General features: G+C 35.3%; 1 protein-coding gene across 10 annotated transcripts in view; it reads left to right on the top strand.

Moving 5' to 3' along the window:
• The window catches only part of SCAF8 (SR-related CTD associated factor 8), a 197,746-nt gene that overhangs the window by 79,801 nt on the left and 99,632 nt on the right, over positions 1-18,313 (top strand). The window lies entirely within an intron of this gene.

Below are 18,313 nucleotides of genomic sequence, written 5' to 3'. Positions count from 1 at the left end.
TTTAATAAAACAGTTGAAGTGCTGCAGGCAGTAATTACATTAGACAGGAGGTCACATAGTGTTTTGATTTGTGATATTTTAGAGAGAGAGAATGATAGGACTTAGTGTGGTATTAGTAGATTGCAGCGTTAATAGACATTAATTTCTAAATTTTTTTTGTGTTTAAACATTTCATTAAACATTGGCTTCTGTTCTTAGCATGAATGCATATACTGTACTTTGATCATTTTATATTGTAGATAGAAACTTATTTTAAAGCAAGGTAGTCTTTATCTACAGCATATCATAGGTGGAATGTTCCTTTATTTTAATTTTATTTCAATGTGTAGGCTGTGCAGAATACTTAGAAAGCATTGGAAGATGGAATAGTATAAAATTATTTGTTTAAAACTGTGGAAATGACTTCATATAATATTTAATTAATACAATTTGTTTATTATTTAAACTATTACATTCTTACCAGAGCAGTTGCTTTTGTTCTGGTAATTTAGTTGCTTCACCAAATTTATTGGCCATTCTTCACAAATTTGGGGTTGTTTTGGGAATGGGACAGTTTCGTTACATTTAAAAAGAAAGTTACCTCTTTTAATTTGAAAAAGTATTTTTTTATAAACACTAGTTCATTAGATCTAAGGTATCATTGATTGTAAGAAGCACCATTCAGAAATTTTTAAATGCTTCCAATATGACATGCTAGCGATTTATAAGACACATTTGTAATTCAGAAATGTCAAAATGTAAAATGTGTCTTAGGATCAAAGAAATATCGTATTTCTTTGGTGTATATATATATATATATATATACACTCCATATATATATATATATTCCCTTAGTAAGTGATTTAGAAAAATTCTGATTTTTTTTTGTCATTGTATATATTTTAGATGGGCACAACATTTAATGAAAAAATTTAACATTTGATTAAAAATAATTTTGTTGTACCTTATGTGCCTTCATCGTTATTATTGGGTGCTATATTAATAAGATGTTTTAAGGGCTTTTAACTCTTTCAAAGAAAAAAAGCATTAACATTTTACTCTTTAAATATTTTACATAAGAGGAGAGCAAGTGTATATTCATTTTTAAGATAGGCAAAATAAAATTATGTAAGAAATCATAAATATTAGTGTGGCAGAGAATTATAAATGTTTGCTTAATTGATGATGCTGTGATTTTATAGGAACCATCTTTTAAACTAACTTAAGTTGTAGGCTTTAAAAATTTTATTTTCTACTTCTGAAAAAAAAAGTCAGGTTGCTACACTTTTTAATGGGAGATTAAAAACAAGATACCTTGATCCAGCAAAACTTTCTAGAACTAGAATTTAAAATTAATGGCAGAAATTGTTTTCTTTGGGGGCATACTTTAAATGAGGGCATGTGTATTGAAAGCTATATGAAATACACTTTCTCTGTGGTTCTCAGCCAGGAAATGTGTGACAGAAGAATCACCTGTGGAGCTTTTTGAAAATATGGGGTGGGGATGGTCACCACAGACTTACTAATACAGAATCTCCTGGGGAGATATTCATGTTCATACACCAACACACACACATACCTTCCACATATCACCACTTTAGATATGTTAAAATATGCAAATATTTAATGTACCATACACTTGAGATTTTTTTACATTTTTTTTTAAAATAGTGATACAAAATTATTTTTAGTGTTTCAATAAAGTATACAGTTAATTGTGGTAATTGGTATTGGAGGGTGAATAAAAAGTAGAGAAGTCCATCACGGATGTTTTAAATTCAAGTGTTAATCTAAAAATGAATTATTATAGCAAGAAAGGGATGGAAGGATGATGCATATGAGATGGTTTTGTTGGAAGTATTTTTGACCCAGGTGAAACTTTGTTATTGGATACCTCAAAGAAAAATTTACTAGATGTATCATGTAATTAAATGCTTTGATTATAAAAAGGGTCCCTTTGGGACCAAAACTGCAAGCATTAAGCTTATCAGGGATTAGGAGTAATGTTACTAGTAGGACTACTTAGATGTGGGTTGCACATCAAAGACTAATGCAAGTCAGTGGTTTATTTTGGCATGAGCTTTGCTCAGACATTTTTCTTCCCCTCTACTTAGATCTTTTTTTTTCCCCTCAGGGGGCTGTTCACCTCATATGTACTTAGAATTACTCTGCCTTGTTGTAGTCAAGATATAGAAAAAATATTCTAAGTAATCTGTAAAATATGTGTAGTATATCAAGGGGTAGAATGGTGCTAATGGGCTGACTTTATATTGTATGAGCAATGTGAGATGCTTTGGATAGGAGGCTGACCTGTAGTGAAGGAAGCTGAGGGCATGCTTATGCAGAGCCCAGTAGGTGGTAGAGAGTGCGCCTGGAACTTGTAACCTTGAGCCCTGAGTTTAGTGAGAATTAAATGAGTTAGTTTAATGAGCGTATTAAGCTCGCACAGCAGCTTCAGAATGTAGCACTTGGTTGACCTGTGTTGTTTGTCCTCCCACCTCCCACCACTATCACTCAGCCCGTGGGTGGCTGTTACTGTTTTATCTTATTTTTCTGCCTTTCTCAGAATTCTCATCACAGCACCTCCCAGCCTCCTTTTTGACCTATCATTCCAGGAAGAGGCTATCAGTTGGATTTGTCTGGTGAAAGCAATTTGCTACTCCTTTGCTTAGTGATTTCTAAGGTCGTTTCCAGCATTTAAGTACCTTGAGTCAATGAAATAAGTTTTTTCTCTTCTGTAAAAGACCAGCTGAGGAAGCAGGAGGAACAGAGGGAAAGGCTAACAATATTGGAACCCTTTTTAAGAGAGCATAGGTTTTATTGCCTTTGGGTTTTCAAAACTAACATTTCTAAATATATGTCTTCGGACAAGTTACTGCACCTTGAAGCATCATTTCTTAAAAGCTGGCCTGCAGGGCTGCTTTTTTTTTTTTTTAATTGATGATAATATTAGCTAATATTTAATAGGCATATACTGTGTGACAAGAACTGGGATGATTTTATTACCTGCATAATATAATTCTCATTGACAGTCCTGTGAGGTAGTTGTTGCTTTAATATCTCTTACTAAGAGAAACCTGCGTCACGGATTTAATATCCTAAGATCTCACCACTTGTAAATATTTGAGCAAAGATTGAAACCCAGGCCTGTCAGATTAAAAAATTAACATGTACCACTTAATAAAGTGCCAGGCACATGTGGCAGAGGTTCACCAACTATTAGTTCCTCTTCTCTTTAGAAAAGGCAAATAAATTTGTGCAGAAAAACGTAACATGCATACCAGGCTTATCCTTATAGGGTAAGGGTGCAGTGCAACACTGAACTTATGTTTTCACTGGTACAGGTGTACTTGGGGCTGTCTTCTTTTCCAGTGTCTGAACATTCACTTCAGCTTCATTTTCTTAGATCCTACTTTCAGGATATGTTTTTTTTCTTAAAGTGATACCATAGCATAATATTGTTAACTTTCTAAATAACTTGCTACTTTGGAGGCAGGTTTGTGTTGCATTGATATTAAATAAGATTTCTTTTTGAAAACACCTTTTCCCACGAATTAAATAAAATTTCAAAACTTTTTTATTCTTTAAAATGTTTTAATACTTGTAAAGCAGAGCCAGTGGTAGCTTCCAAATTTATACTTTTGTGGCTTTGGCAGCTCCTTTCTAAAATGTGGCGGTTATACACTGTATATTTAGCCATAATTTAGTACTCAGTTTTCTTGTGTATAAAACTCATATATTAGGAATATTCCGTGGCTTGAAATAAATGAAATATGTAAAGTTATCTTTACACATAGTAAGCATTCAATGTTAGTCGTTATTCACCACTTGAATTCAAGCAGTCTGGAGGTTAGCTGTTGTCTTTGGTAGTAGTGAATAATTTACAGTTATTTTACTTTATTAGAATATATAACCTGATTCTAGGCTTTCTTCAAGTCACTAAACTTAGGTTCATATGAGGTTTAATCCACAGCATGTCATGGTGCTGGCCTTTGATCACCTTTTCCAAAGCCTTTGGACAGATGATTCTAAACATTGTGGCCATATTACTGCCTAATCCACACATCAGGGGAACATGCTTATCATATTTGTGAGTTATACTTCTATTTCTACTAATCTTGCCAAAGTTAATTATTATTTGCTTATGTTATTATTACATGAAATAAAAAGTTCTTGCATTTGAACAGTCGCTTTTTAATGACATGAGTCTTGTGTTTATTACTGAACTTGGGTCAGTTTACACATTAGTAAGAATATTAGTAAAATCAGAAGACTTGTATTAAATAAATAACCTTTGAAAGTATAAAAGATAACTTGTTTAAGAATTGACCTTCTCTGGTTATTGAAACTACGTTGAGCCTTTTTAGATAGGGTAGCATTTACCTTCTTAGAAGGTTCTGAAAAACAGCACACCACATAGCACTGTGGTCATACCCAGGGTAAAGATTTAGAGATTTCTAAGTAGTAACGCTATCAGGGCTTCATTTAGGACAGTGTTTTTTATAAAATTTATTTAATAATATTTGAATTAGTCCTCTTTTTATCATATTACTTTCTGAATTGTTAGCCAAATAGTGTCTGACCATATGTTAAAATACATTCTCATTACAGGGAGAGGGGTTTGAGAGTGGACAGAGAAAATTTTTAACCTCTGTGTCATTGACATTCTATATAATTTATCTTCAGAAATACACTGTTTGGTAGGATTCATTTTCCCTTCTTTACAAATAAGCAAACTCAAATCCATGGTCTCACAGCCTTTGATTTGCATAGGTCTTTGAACCCTGGGTTTGCTGACTTAAAAGCTATGCCTTAGTTTAAAAAAATGCTCTTTTGGACAGGTAGATTCTAATTATAATATATGGTCTGTATAATTAATTTCATAGAGCTGCTGTAACAACATACCAAAAAGTGGGTGGCTTAGAACAACAGAAACTTAATTTCTCATAGTTCTAGAGGCTAGAAGTCTGAAATCAAGGTGTTGGCAGGGCCATTCTCTCTCTGAAGGCTCTAGAGGAGAATCCTTCCTTGCCTCTTCCCAACTTCTGGAAGTTCTCAGCAATCCTTGTTCTTGGCTTGTAGATATGTCACTTCAGTCTCTGCCTGTGTCATCACATGGCTGTTTTCCATCATGTATCTTCACATCATCTTCCTTCTATGCTTGTCTGTATCTAAATTTTCTTCTTAAAAGCACACCAGTTTTATTGGATTAGGGGCACACCCTACTCCAGCATGACCTCATCTTGACTAATTATATTTATAATGATCCTGTTTCCAAATAAGGTCACATTCTGTGGTACTGGAAGTTGGGACTTAAACATATGTTTTTGGAGGACACATTTCATAACAACCTATGACTGGATTCTGTAACTATTTAAGATCTACGTAAATACACTTGGAACAGTTTAAAACACACATACAGGGGGGAAAGATAGTCACATTTTAGAGTGATGAAACACATCTTTATAGAATTCCATTTGTAAATTACTTTGGGTGTTATAAACAAATTTACAACCTTCATACAAGTATTGCAAATTGTTAAATACGATAGCCACTGCCTAGCTTTTAACATGAATTTGTAATGCCCATACTTTTATGTTTTTTAGTAATAGTTCAACTAACAAATCGGCAAAGAAAATCCAAAAGTATTGGCATTATGTAGCAAAGAATCTATTTACTGAAAATTATTCTTGCACTTAAAAAAATTCATGCTGACTTTTAAAAGTGAAGGTTTTTTGGACTTCATTAAATACAGCTACACTGAAAATATGCAATGTGTCTTTCCATTTCATTTCTATTGTTTCTTTTTTATAGTATACTAGCATTTGTTTTGTCTGCTCATTAAAATTTCCTGTTAAGCAAGTGATATAACTATCATTTTGCTGTTTTAGTGGTTTGTTAGAAATAGGTTTTTCATTTACCAAATAAATTAACAATTTGTTCACTATTTTTATTTATCTAGTAGCATAACCTTAATATATCTGTTTTTTCATACAATTATCCAGCAAAATCTTTGAGTGAAAATTGGCTTTGTAGCTGACTGAATCCAAGTTGTATAAAAATATAGGTCTTTACTAAATAGGTGTTTTAACAAGGTCCCCTATAACTTTTGTAGAAATTTGAATGGAGAATTCTCCTGATTTTCATTTGAAGAGCACCAAAGCACTTAGAACACTGCCTGACATGTAGTATACCTGGGTGTTCACTATTGTTACAATTGTCCAAAGTGGCTAATAGAGACTTTGGGGGCATGCAAATCACTGTTGTATATTAATTGTAAATAATTAAGGGATAATTTATGCAGATTTGAGTATTAACAACCTCACATCAGGGAGTAGGGAGAGGGGATGGGATGGAGTTATATGTTCTTGGAACTTTAAAGCTCTGAAGTGTTTTTTTCTACCTCTACAGCTTACTTCGTTATTCGAGCTGTATTTGTGTTTCTGGTCCTCAGTACCAGTCTTTAAACAGGAGTTTGATTTGTTAGGCTAGTGGCAAGCCTGCTGGCGTACCTGGCTTGCTGGTAATAAAGAGATGGCTGTGATCTAATTTCAGGAAGAACAATTAGGCGGCTTCCTTCCTTTTGTTAATTGTCCAAATATGTCCAGATAGTAACAATTTAATGGTGAAAACACAGTATTCCTCATTTTCTTATTCAGCAAAGTAGGAACTCAAGTTTTAAGAGTAGAGATTTTTCCATGGGACTTGAAAAAGGATGATTCGATTAAAATGAAAAAAAAAGATTTATACTTTTCTCATAAGTACACTCATACTAAAAAGAAAGTTGTTGGGACTTCCCTGGCGGTCCAGTAGTTAGGACTCCACGCTTTCACTGTTGAGGGTGAGGGCTCGATCCCTGGTCGGGGAGCTAGGATCCCACAAGCTGCGCCATGCAGCCATGTGGGGGAGAAAAGAAAAGTTGTTAATCACTGAAATAAACAAATTACTTTTTAAAAATTGTGTCCGACTCAATCCATTGTATGGGAAAAATTGTCTTACTCAAATCATTTAGAAAAATGCTTTAAAAAATTTTTATTAGACCTCCCTATATGACACTGAGAATTTGAAAAGCATATTTAGAGTTATTTTATCCCAAATTAAGTCTGTCAAATAAAATTTGAGGTCTCAAAAGACATCATCTACTTGGGAGAGAGAAGTGAAGTTACTGTCCATTCTGGACTATCTAGTCATTCATAGCAACCAGGTTAGGAAGACACAGTAGGGATCTTGGTTCCATTGGAAATCATGAAATGCCACAATAACTGTAGTCACCTGTGCTTCCAAATGTAAAGCAGTAATTTAATTTCTCATCAGAGCTTTAAAAAAAATAATAGCTAGACTCTTTAGGGGATAATGTAAAATTTAATTGCTACCTTGATGTAGAGAGCTAAGTTTGGGATTTGGCAGTCCCTTCAACTGTGTTACAGCTGTACTTTTTCTTTGCCACATGCTGTAGATGGAGTACTTTAAATAGGGAGGTGTAAGTACAAACTGTACCTGTCTCCAGATCCACAGTTCAGAGCCTTTGTTTTAATTTGAGCTCTGTGTTGAAAGTTTTCTTCCTAACATGACTTCTATACTCTGAGCAGATAAACTCAGTAGTGTACATTTTAATTAATGGCAGACAAAGAGTGACTTCTTAAATTAGTATCCATTTTCAAAGGGCCAAAAAAGGATTTCCCTTACACCAGCAGCATTTTCATTTAACTGTTAGTAAAAGTAGGGAATGTGGGAATGTTTACGGATGAAGGAAAAATTCGAATGGAGGATTCACCTGAGAAACTATGAGAATAAAGGCACTGACTAGCCTTTGGATCTTATGAGCCTCCAGCTATGTGATTATTCTAACTATCCAAGGGTTGTAGATGAGGGTATGGCCTTGATTCTTTTCTAAAGCACTAAACGTCAGATGGAAATGATTTTCAGAGCATATAGGAATAGTATAACCAGGTCTTGAAATCAGGATGAAGTCTAAGTCCAGAGAGTTGAGTAAGGCTGACATTTTGTGATTTGTCATTGAGTCCTTTCAAGGTGTGATTTTCTCAGTTTCTCCAGAGGAATACTTTGCTACTTTTTCCCTTTGTTCTTAGCAGTTTAGACAGCTCTCTGTCCATTGTCATTAACTCCAGTGGTTGATGGTCTGGTGGAAAAAGAAAGTTGCTCTTGACTACTTAATGCCTTTTGTTGTGTTTTGTTGTCAGATATCTACTTTGGCATCTTAAAGCATCTCTTCTGCCTGGAAGTGGTTGAGCCAGGTTGATTTTTAATGGTATATATTTTTTCTGTTAGTGAGTAGTCTTTGCTTTTGTTTCTTGACTTTACATTTTTAATTTAACATTTCAAAATGGTTTCTGATAATCTAATACAATTTATAATACAATTTATACACATACATGTATATATGTACATGCATATGTGTATATATCAGGCACCTTCTCAACCTTTAGCAAGCTTTGTAGATTTTCTTTTGATCTTTTTATGATAGTACTTGAATATTCTCTCAGGAATCAGACAACTTAAAAGCAATATCTTTCTCTGCTTTGAGTCTCACACATGCTTAGCAAACTTGTAGTTCCTAGGAATTAGATCTTTAAAGGCTGATATAGTCTCATCAGGGCCAACTCAGTCTTTATTAGAAAAATGACTCGTTTAAATGCCCCAACAACTGGAAATTAATTTGTACTCGGTACTAAATGTATTCTCAGAATGAGAGCGAGCAAGAGAGCTGCCTTTAATTTTTAAAGCAGTAATATTTCTGATAGCTGGCTAACAAAAAAAGTAGCTTTAAATGATTTTTGAGTTATGATTCATCTTCTGATTTATTATAGCCTAATAGTACTCTCTAAAATTACTGTCCAGTGCTCTCAATAGCATCAGTCGTATGGTTCACTTGGTGGATTTTCTTCAGCTTCTTTCTTTGCACCAGCTGGTTTCAAAGACACCAAAAGTTAATTGAGACTGAATAAGAAAGACTTCAGAGAGAAGACAGAGATGTGAGATGAGTGAGAGGGATACAGCAGCGGGCAGGCATGTGCCCCTTTTTGGCCTTTTGACTTGTTTCATATTCAGTATTCTACCAAAAAGAAAACTTTCTTCTTTTACTTTTTCGTAAATTTTTTGAAGGCTGTCTTATGGGCGACCTCTTGGATGTTCTAATTTATGAACCCCCATTCTAAACTCCTTTTTATCAAACTGATTAATTCAAAGTGAAGTACAGGGCTTCCCTGGTGGCGCAGTGGTTGAGAGTCCGCCTGCCGATGCAGGGGACACAGGCTCGTGCCCCGGTCCGGGAGGATCCCGCATGCCGCGGAGCGGCGGGGCCCGTGAGCCTGCGCGTCCGGAGCCTGTGCTCCGCAATGGGAGAGGCCACAACAGTGAGAGGCCCGTGTACCGCAAGAAAAACAAAAACAAAGTGAAGTACATGATTTCATTGAGCCATTCTGCCTAGAATGGATTGATAAAAACAAAAACAGTACGTTTGGCTCATCATGTATTTAGAGTACATATTTGAAACCCAAGCAGTAGACCTCTTGGGATGATGATAAACAAGCAAAAAACCCAGACGTTTATATGGTTTTGGAATTTAACCCAGGAAAGAACACTTCATGGGTGGTCCTGCACAGAGAGTCTGATGTACACCCTTGGGCCCTCTTTAGTATTACAACCTATCGTAGTAAATGAGAATTAATAACGTTCTCAATGCCTTTGCGCCAACATGATTGTTCCTACACCCTTCTGCTCTCTAAGCATTTTATGATCTGGAATTTCACTTCTGTTAACAGGAGTGTTGAGGCCCTAGCACCGTTCTTGCTTCTGGCTTTCTGATATTCTTCTGAGCTTATAGCTTTCATCTTTAATTAAAAATCTTTGAAGCCCCAGGAGAGTGACTCACATATTTTAGGGTGCCGTTTCTCCTATAACTTGCACACTAGAAAGAACCCTGAGTCTGGGGGAAGTTAGCTTTGTGATACCCATCAGTAACAGAATTTGTTGCCTTGTGCTAGCACTCTAATATTTACCTAGAGCAAGGTTCAAAAATATGGAAGGTGTACCAGCATTTTCCTTCTCCCCTCAAAAGATGTATATACTTTACAGGTCCAGCTATGTCAGGTACCATTAATCTATCCAGGGACTCTCGCTAAGCCACGAATTTTCCACATTTCTCTAGGTGGCCAGTGCTAGTCACAGTTATTAGCATTAGAACTGAAACCTCTTCATTCTGGCCCTGAAGCATTTTACCATTTAAAATTGTATGCCTTTCTTAAACAGTTATCCCAGCATCTTCTCAGTTTGCAGTGTATAGTTTTTTAGTTCTTAAGGTGACATTGCATGATGTTACTTTCCATTGATTAACACCATTCACAGTTAATATTGTTTTGTCTGTACCTCACTTGAGATGCAGTCACATCTTGCATAATTTAGTTAAGTGTTCTGTTCCTGAATTCTTTTAAGTATTGTAAAACAAAAATAGTAATATAGTTAAGATTATTTACTGACTCTTAATTTTATAGATGTCACAATGCCCCAATTGTGTTTTGGCCTTATTTTCAACTTTTTAGGGAAAAGAATCCTTAATGAAGATGTTAAATGGAATAATTACATCCTTTGCCATTTGTTTCAGGTTTACTTTAACCTTGTCAATAAAATTGTTATAAGTAATTATTAGAAACATGCTAAGGCATGACCTTTGAACCCAGTTAATTTTTGTTTCTGATATTAAAACCTTTTTTTTAAATATTAAGGGGACAGTTTTTTTAATTACATTGGAGGAGGAAAATTGAAAAGAACTCAGAAAAAGAGAATAAAATTAGGACTAGCATACTTGCCTTATTTCCCACAGAAAATAAAGCCAGTGAGAGGCCAACACAGGTTGTTTAAGAAAAGGACGAGCATTGTTCAGCACCTAAATATACCCAGATTTCTTTTTGAAATGAGAAAGTTAACCTTTATGTCAAGGTTGCATGTTTATGTAATCCAAATATGTTAGAATAAAATATTTTAAGATTATGAGTCATCATGGAAATCAGTGCTTATGGCCTTTTTGACTTTTTAGTATTGAGCACCCTCAGAGATTGGATCCAGTTTATATTAAGAAAAATAAGTCTCAGAAGTTTGTCCACTTTGGAACTTGACTGAACTCAGTACTTTGTTGATTGAAGTGTCTAGTGAAATTTTATTTGCTTAATGTTGGTTTTGAAGGAATTTGATTTTAGTAGTAACTTGCAACAGTAAATAGACAACAAGAGTTTTTTTTTTAATCAGTAGCTTAAAATGTGGGCCAGGTATTGAAATCCTTAGATTTTTTTAAGCATAATTGAATTATTTATATCTAGGTTGTTCTTTAACTACACTTAACATTCCCTTTCTCAATTCTTATACCTTTTTTTTTCTTTCATTCTTACACCTTTTAACATGTTTCCAAATCATGTGCACTTTTCATTTCCTTTGGGAGGAATAAAGACATAACCTAACAGCTTTAGAAATAACCCTGATTGCTGTACGAATATGTTTGCCTTCAGTAAATTCTTTCTCACTTGGTAAGAGAGAAAAATGGCCTACGCACCATTTTGTAGTCAGTTTTGGGTGAAGTGCATGGGCTTTTCCTGATGATATAATGCCCGTTATCAGAGCTCATCTTATAGAGGCCTCAAGTGTGCAGATCATGTTGCAAATTAGAAATGCAGTTGAAAGATGTTGTTCACATTGGTCTTTAGAATATGGAATTTCAGCTTAATTTTTTGTCCTTTGATCAGTACATGTAGCAGATCAGAAAACGAACCCAACTTGAATTTTCTTTCTTTGAAAGAGAAGTGGTAACATATCCAAAGTGCTTATCATTCAGTATTGAGACCAACTTCAGATGGTTGTGGAGCCCAGAGGAGTTCTGTTTAGGCAGTGAGACTAATAACCATAGTGAGATTATAACCACCACCGTGGCTTCTCTCTAGCTGAAAAAAGTCATACTTCTGAACATATGCTTATGCTGAGGTTTATTTTAGCAGATGAGAATCTTTGCCTATTATATCTGGAATTATTGTTTGAGCATATTTTAATGTGCTAGATATTTGTGTTGAGCTGAAGTCTCTTGAGGGAGATTTGCAGTTCTCTTAGCTGCGCATGAAAGTGCTACAATAAGTTTATGGATCCAGGAAAAGGAAAAGAGAAAAATTTCTGGGACAAAGTTCCATATCTTTTAAATACATATTTTGGGGAGATTTTTAAGTGAGATAAATTTCTTTGCAGATTACTTTCCTTGGAAATGATGTTGACAAACACTGGAGGTATTATCATACATCTGGCCTGTTTTCACTTGTATAAGGGCAACTGCCTAATGTGTACTGTGAAAAGTATACTTTCAACATTTTCAGAAAATTAGGTTGTTAAAACATAAACCAGATTTTCAAGTCATAAAGACTGTTTTTAGAAGATAAGTTTAAGTGAGGTAGCTAGTTACAACATCTTCTGACCACTTTGTAAGTATGCAGTAATTAAGATTTGGGGACCTAGATATAAATATTAAAATTTTCTCTACACTGAGCACAAATATTAATGTGGAGTATACCCAGCATATGGAAGTTAACATGACAGTTTTTCAAAGGTGATGCATCATTTAAAATATTAGATTGTTTTACTTTTGTGTCTTAAAATAAAAATCAAAGTATTGGTTGTAATGGATAGGAGTGCGAAAATAAAACAGAAGACTTCCTAATGAAGACTTTACAAAATTTTGATAAGATTGTATATTCTGAAAAAAAGATCAATTCACTTTTTACCCCTAAATCTCTATTCTGGTAAACAAGAAGATGGTTCTTCTAAGAGTCAAAACACTTTTCAGAATGATTCACTTCCTTAAATTTTTAAGAATATTTTGAGAAAGATCTTTCAGTGCATTATTCAAGCTCATGTCCTTTTGTGTACTGTTTTCTGGAGAGCCCATAAAGCGAAGTGTACTTGCTTTTTAGGCCTAGGAGAATAGAAAATATTTCTAATACCCAGGTGATTTTGTTTCCCTGCTTATGTGCCTCTCCCATTCGCCACAAAATCATTGCAAATTTTTTCTCACCCACAGCAATACATACTTTTCCCCCACTTTGAGCAAAGGACCCTCCTCCTTTCTCAGGGTACAACTGGTAGATGGGAACCACTTTGTTTCAGTCTCCCTCTAAGCTTTGTCAAAATGATCTAGTCCGTGCCTCTAGGCCAGTAGTTCTGAATCAGGAAGGTTTTGCTCCCTCCTTCCCCCAGGGGACATTTGGCGATGTCTGGAGACATTTTTGGTTGTCACAGCAGGGCTGCGGTTGGTATCAGTACTGGTATTCAGTGAGTATGAGGGGCAGGGGTGCTGCTCAAAGTTCCACAGTGCATAGGGCGGCACCCCGACCCCCTCTGGCAACAAAGAATTCTCCCTCCAAATTCAGAAGTGCTGGGACTAGAAACCTTACTCTCTAGTCTTAGGACGAAGTGTCACTCCTTAGGTCCAAAGCGAATTTCTTGGTATTCTCTCCATCCTGTTTTACTTAGGACACCACTTCGTCAAGTATCATCTCTTTCCTGTGTTTTTAAACTTTCTCTCTTCATTGACCCCAAGTTTTCCTGTTTAATGTGCTCAGATGTCTCACATTTATTAAAAAAATGAAAACTTGCCCTTGACTTTTTGTCCTTTTCCAGTTACTGGTCTCTTTATTTGCTTTAGAGCAAGATCTTTGGAAAGAGTTTTCATTTGTCTCAATTTCTTCTTCCTTTTATTCTCAGTGCACTGTCGTCTGCTTTTGACCTCACCAGTCCACTAAAGTTGCTTTTCTAAAGTCACCAGTGGCATGTTGGACTCCATGATCTAATAACTCTGTTTACCTTTCCCCAGTTACCTATCTGTTCTCTACCACAAACACCATGTGTCCGGCGTTTTGATGTAATCTGCAGTTCCTCCAGTGCTTTAATGCCTGTCTTGCTGTTTCTTCTGCCTGAGATGGGATCCTCCTCTGCTTCACTCTGTGGACTCCTCTTTATCTCCAGGACTCAGTGTGAGAGCCACACCTTTAGCCTTTTCTGTTCCCCCTAGGAAAGTGGCCATTCTCTTCCTTGAGGGCTGAGATCAGACCTTATTTATGCTCCTAGTGAAATGCCTGCCTCATAATATACCTTCAGTAAAAACTTGTGGAAAGAATAAGTGAACATTAAAAAGATATTAGAAGAGTCAAAAAAAAGTCACAGATTTGGAGAAATTAGTTCTTAGCTACACAAAGCCTTAGACCAGCAATTTCAGCATCACACCTGGCAGCTTGGTAGAAACTCAGAATCCCAGGCTCCATCCCAGACCTGCTGAGTCAGTATCTGCATTTTAAAAAGATCCTCAGGTGATTTGTAGGAATGATAAAACTTGAGAAATAGGATTCTACTTCATTTCTTCCCCAACAAATGTGGGTTTTCGTATGTTCAAATGGAATATATATGTATATGTTTATACACACATATATCCATATATACACACACACATATATACACACACATATATACACACACATATACATACACGTATATATATATACACACACATATATACACACACACATATATACACACACACACATTTTTGATGTTTTTAAGGACTAGGATAGCTACTTTTATAAATAGGCTTAATGGTAAGAAAAAAAAGTAAAATGGAAATTTAAGGCAAGGGTAAATTTGATGATGTGTTACATATTCTTTAAAATTATATTTCTCATAAGACAACAGCAGAGGCCCTGTGTGATACTCGTTTCTGAAAAGAAAGAGATCATTTTTTAACTAGAAGGGCTTGGTGTATTCAAGAGTTTTATTTGATACCATCTCTGATAATGTTTCTAAACAAGAGCCTTGAGTACATTTCTCATGTGACTATTCCTGTTTTGTCTATAAGTTGAATTTCATTAATTCTTGGGATGGGGGTGGGGCTATGGATTTGGATCGAGGGCAGGAATTCCTAGATTTCTTTTGGCCATTTCTGATTGGGGAGGGGGAGGTCCCAAAGGTTATCTTGGCCTCACTTTACCCCGTAGATACTAGCAGTGTGCCCATAAAGAGTGAATATAATTTAATAAAGTATGAAAGGCTAAAAACAAGTCATTGATAAATGAGATGAAAAGATTGGGAACTCTCAAGGCTTTATTATTTAAAGTTACTTTAAGCAGTATGACTCAGCTCTGCTTTAAGATGAACATGTAAGGGTGAATGGTATTATATGACACAACTTTTGTGTAAGGTGGGATTTCAGTTGTAGTACTAAAATTTTTGTAACATAATTTCCAGAAGCATGGGAAATCTGATTTTTTGATTGAGTCTGAAAAAACAAGACAGCTCAAAGTTACATGTTTTGATCAGACATTTAAACTTCCAAGTTCCTTGCCAGATTCTTTGAAACTATTTACAAACCTTTATTTTTAATGCTAAGATTTAAATTTGATTCTAAAACTCAAATAAAAATGCTTGAGGTGTAAGAGTTGGAAAAAGCATGTTACCACATGGGTTTATCATTGGAATAGAGAAATTCATAGTGAATTCAGCAAATACTTATTGAAGAGTATATATATTTCAAGTGCTTTGATACATAAAAGCTGGTGGTAGCAGGTGGCTGAGAATGATGGTAAGGAGTTGACAGAACACAGTCCCTGCCTTCAAGGAGTTTACCTTTTAAGTGGGAAACAGCCGGTAAACTACATTTCAGTATGATGTGTGAATTGCAGTAACAGAAGTATATACAGGATGCAGCTGAATCATAGAGGAAGGGCACTTGTTGCTAGATTTCAGTTAGAAGATGCATTTTTATTTAAGCAACTTAACTCCCTAAGTCCCAGTATCCTTATCCATAAAATGAAGAAAATAAATCTATCTATCTGGAAGACTTGCTTTGAGGATTAAGTGAAAATACATGTATGGTGCTTTGTACAATATCTAAAATGGACTGATTGCTTAATAAATGTTAGCTATTATGACGAAGTGGCAGTTCCTGTGTAACCATAGAGAATCTTTCCTTCTGGCTTTGTGGGTTCTGCTTCCCTCCTTCTTCCTTTCTTTTTATATTCAGAGCCCTCGTGCATGGATTTGAAGGAGGCTCTCTAAAATCTTGGAAGTCAAATTTAGATTTCTTTGGAAGTTTATTTTCCCTCATTGTCATTCTCCTCCTTCAGTATGAATAACCCCCGTCTCTCTCACTTTTTAAAGTTTCCAGAACATGAGTGGTGTGGCTCTTTTACGGCATGTTGCCTCTCATTCAACATCTGCACTGTTCAGTAAGGAACTGCTTAGTCACATGTGGCTATTTAAATTGTTAAAAATTCAAAAGTCTGTTCGTCAGTCACACCACCCACACTTAAAAATGCTCAGTAGCCACGTGTGCTTGTGGCTCCCCAGTTGGACAGTGCAGATGCAGAACACTTCCTAAAAGCTCTGTTTTGTAGCGCTATTCTAGAATAGCGATTGCTGGTCTTATAGGACCCAGAAAGTGGGCTGTTTACATGAGCAATTTTATGATTCAAAATCCTTTCTCCACCACTATGTTAAAGCAAAAAAACCTATCACCTTTGGTTATTGGTTATTTGATTAGATTAAATATATTCAACACTGCTTTAATCCCTTTCTTCAATCTTTTATAACTTGTATTTGCCATTTGTTTTTTCTGAGCAACTCAGCATGTATCTTCCATATACAGACAGTGTTCATTTAGGGTTTTCATACTGCAACTGCCATTTACATCTACATTATTACTGTGGCAGACACACCAGCAAATATGCTGACAGATAATTTTGAATAAATCAAAAAAACAAAAAAGGCTAAAAAGTTTCTCTACTGACTGCTCCTGACAAATTTACAGTGAGTGGAAGTGTTCAGTTGTACAAACATTCCATACTGGTTTGCCAAGAACCCACCTATAATTCATCCCATAAAAGTCAACATGTGTGCCTATCAGGATTTTTCCAGAGTGACCTTTTTAAAAAAAATTCTATAGTCCCCAAAACTGATGTTCCTTATTTTCTGACTTGTTGCAATAAAAACAGATTGGATTAACAGATATGTAAGTAAATGCTGAGTTTATTTTTATAATATGAAATATTAATATTGTTGCCCTGTTCCTTTTACTGTATACTTTATTACATGAAGCAGTATTCTCTACAATATAGAGAGATGTCTGTTATAGTAAGTGTAATTGTAGGAATTATTTTGAAAGAGTATGAATCAGATAAAGAGTTGAAGAGAAAGTAACTAAACCCTTAATGTTTTTGAGAACAACTTGAATTTAGAGTTTGAAAGCATCACAGAGATCATTGTATTAAACAGACAATTTAGAGAGATTATGACTTTTACTCATGGTAACCGACGTAGGTGGCAGTTTTTAAAAAAATATGTGCGGTTGACCCTTGAACAACAGGGGGGTTCCATAGAGTCAAAAATTTGCGTGTAACTTATAGTCAGCCCTCCGTATCCAAAGTCCCACATCCGTGGATTCAGCGAACCTCGGATCACTTAGTACTGTAGTGTCTACTATTGTAAAAAAAATTCGAGTATAAGTAGACCCGTGCAGTGCAAGGGTCAACTCTTGTTTATTCTATATAATAAGTTTGTATGTAATTTATATAGTGTTTATACTTTCTACATCTCCGTGGAAGTACAGTGAACTAATTTGAGTTCAGAGAGACTCAAAGAGGGCAAGTTACTTCATCTCTCAATCTTAGGATTTTTATGTAGAGCCAATTATCGTGTCTAGCTCACGTGTTTACTTTGACGTCTTAAAAAGTAATGCATGGTACCAATACAGGCTACAACGCTGTTGAACCTGGAAAATATGCTTAAGTAAAAGAAGCCAGACACAAAAGACCACATATTATATGATTTATTTATATGAAGTGACCAGAATAGGCAAATCAATGGAAACAAAGTGGATTAATGGTTGCCAGTGGCTGAGAGGGAAGGGGGAATGGAGGGTGCTAACAGGTACACAGTTTCTTTTTGGGATGATGAAAATGTTCTCAAATTAGATAGCAGTGATGGTTGCACAACTTTGTGAATACGCTTGATTACTGAACTGTACACTTGAAGAGGGTGAATTTTATGGTATGTGAATTATACCTCAGTAAGAAAACAAAAACCTGTGATGCATATAAAGCACTTATTAGCAGGTACCTGAAACATAATAAACTCTCAATAAAGGTTATCTGCTACCGTTATCAGAAACCATTTGTGAACTTGAAGAAAATGCAGGAAATCTATGAAGTATAATATTTAGTATCTTATTTTACTACCTGAAATATAGGTGACTTAACCATTAATAGCATATTTTAATTTTTTTTTTTTTTTTTTTTTT

Source organism: Orcinus orca, chromosome 12 (assembly GCF_937001465.1).
Source record: "Orcinus orca chromosome 12, mOrcOrc1.1, whole genome shotgun sequence".
NCBI classification, from domain to species: Eukaryota; Metazoa; Chordata; class Mammalia; order Artiodactyla; family Delphinidae; genus Orcinus; species Orcinus orca.
This window is presented reverse-complemented; position numbering and strand designations above follow the sequence as displayed.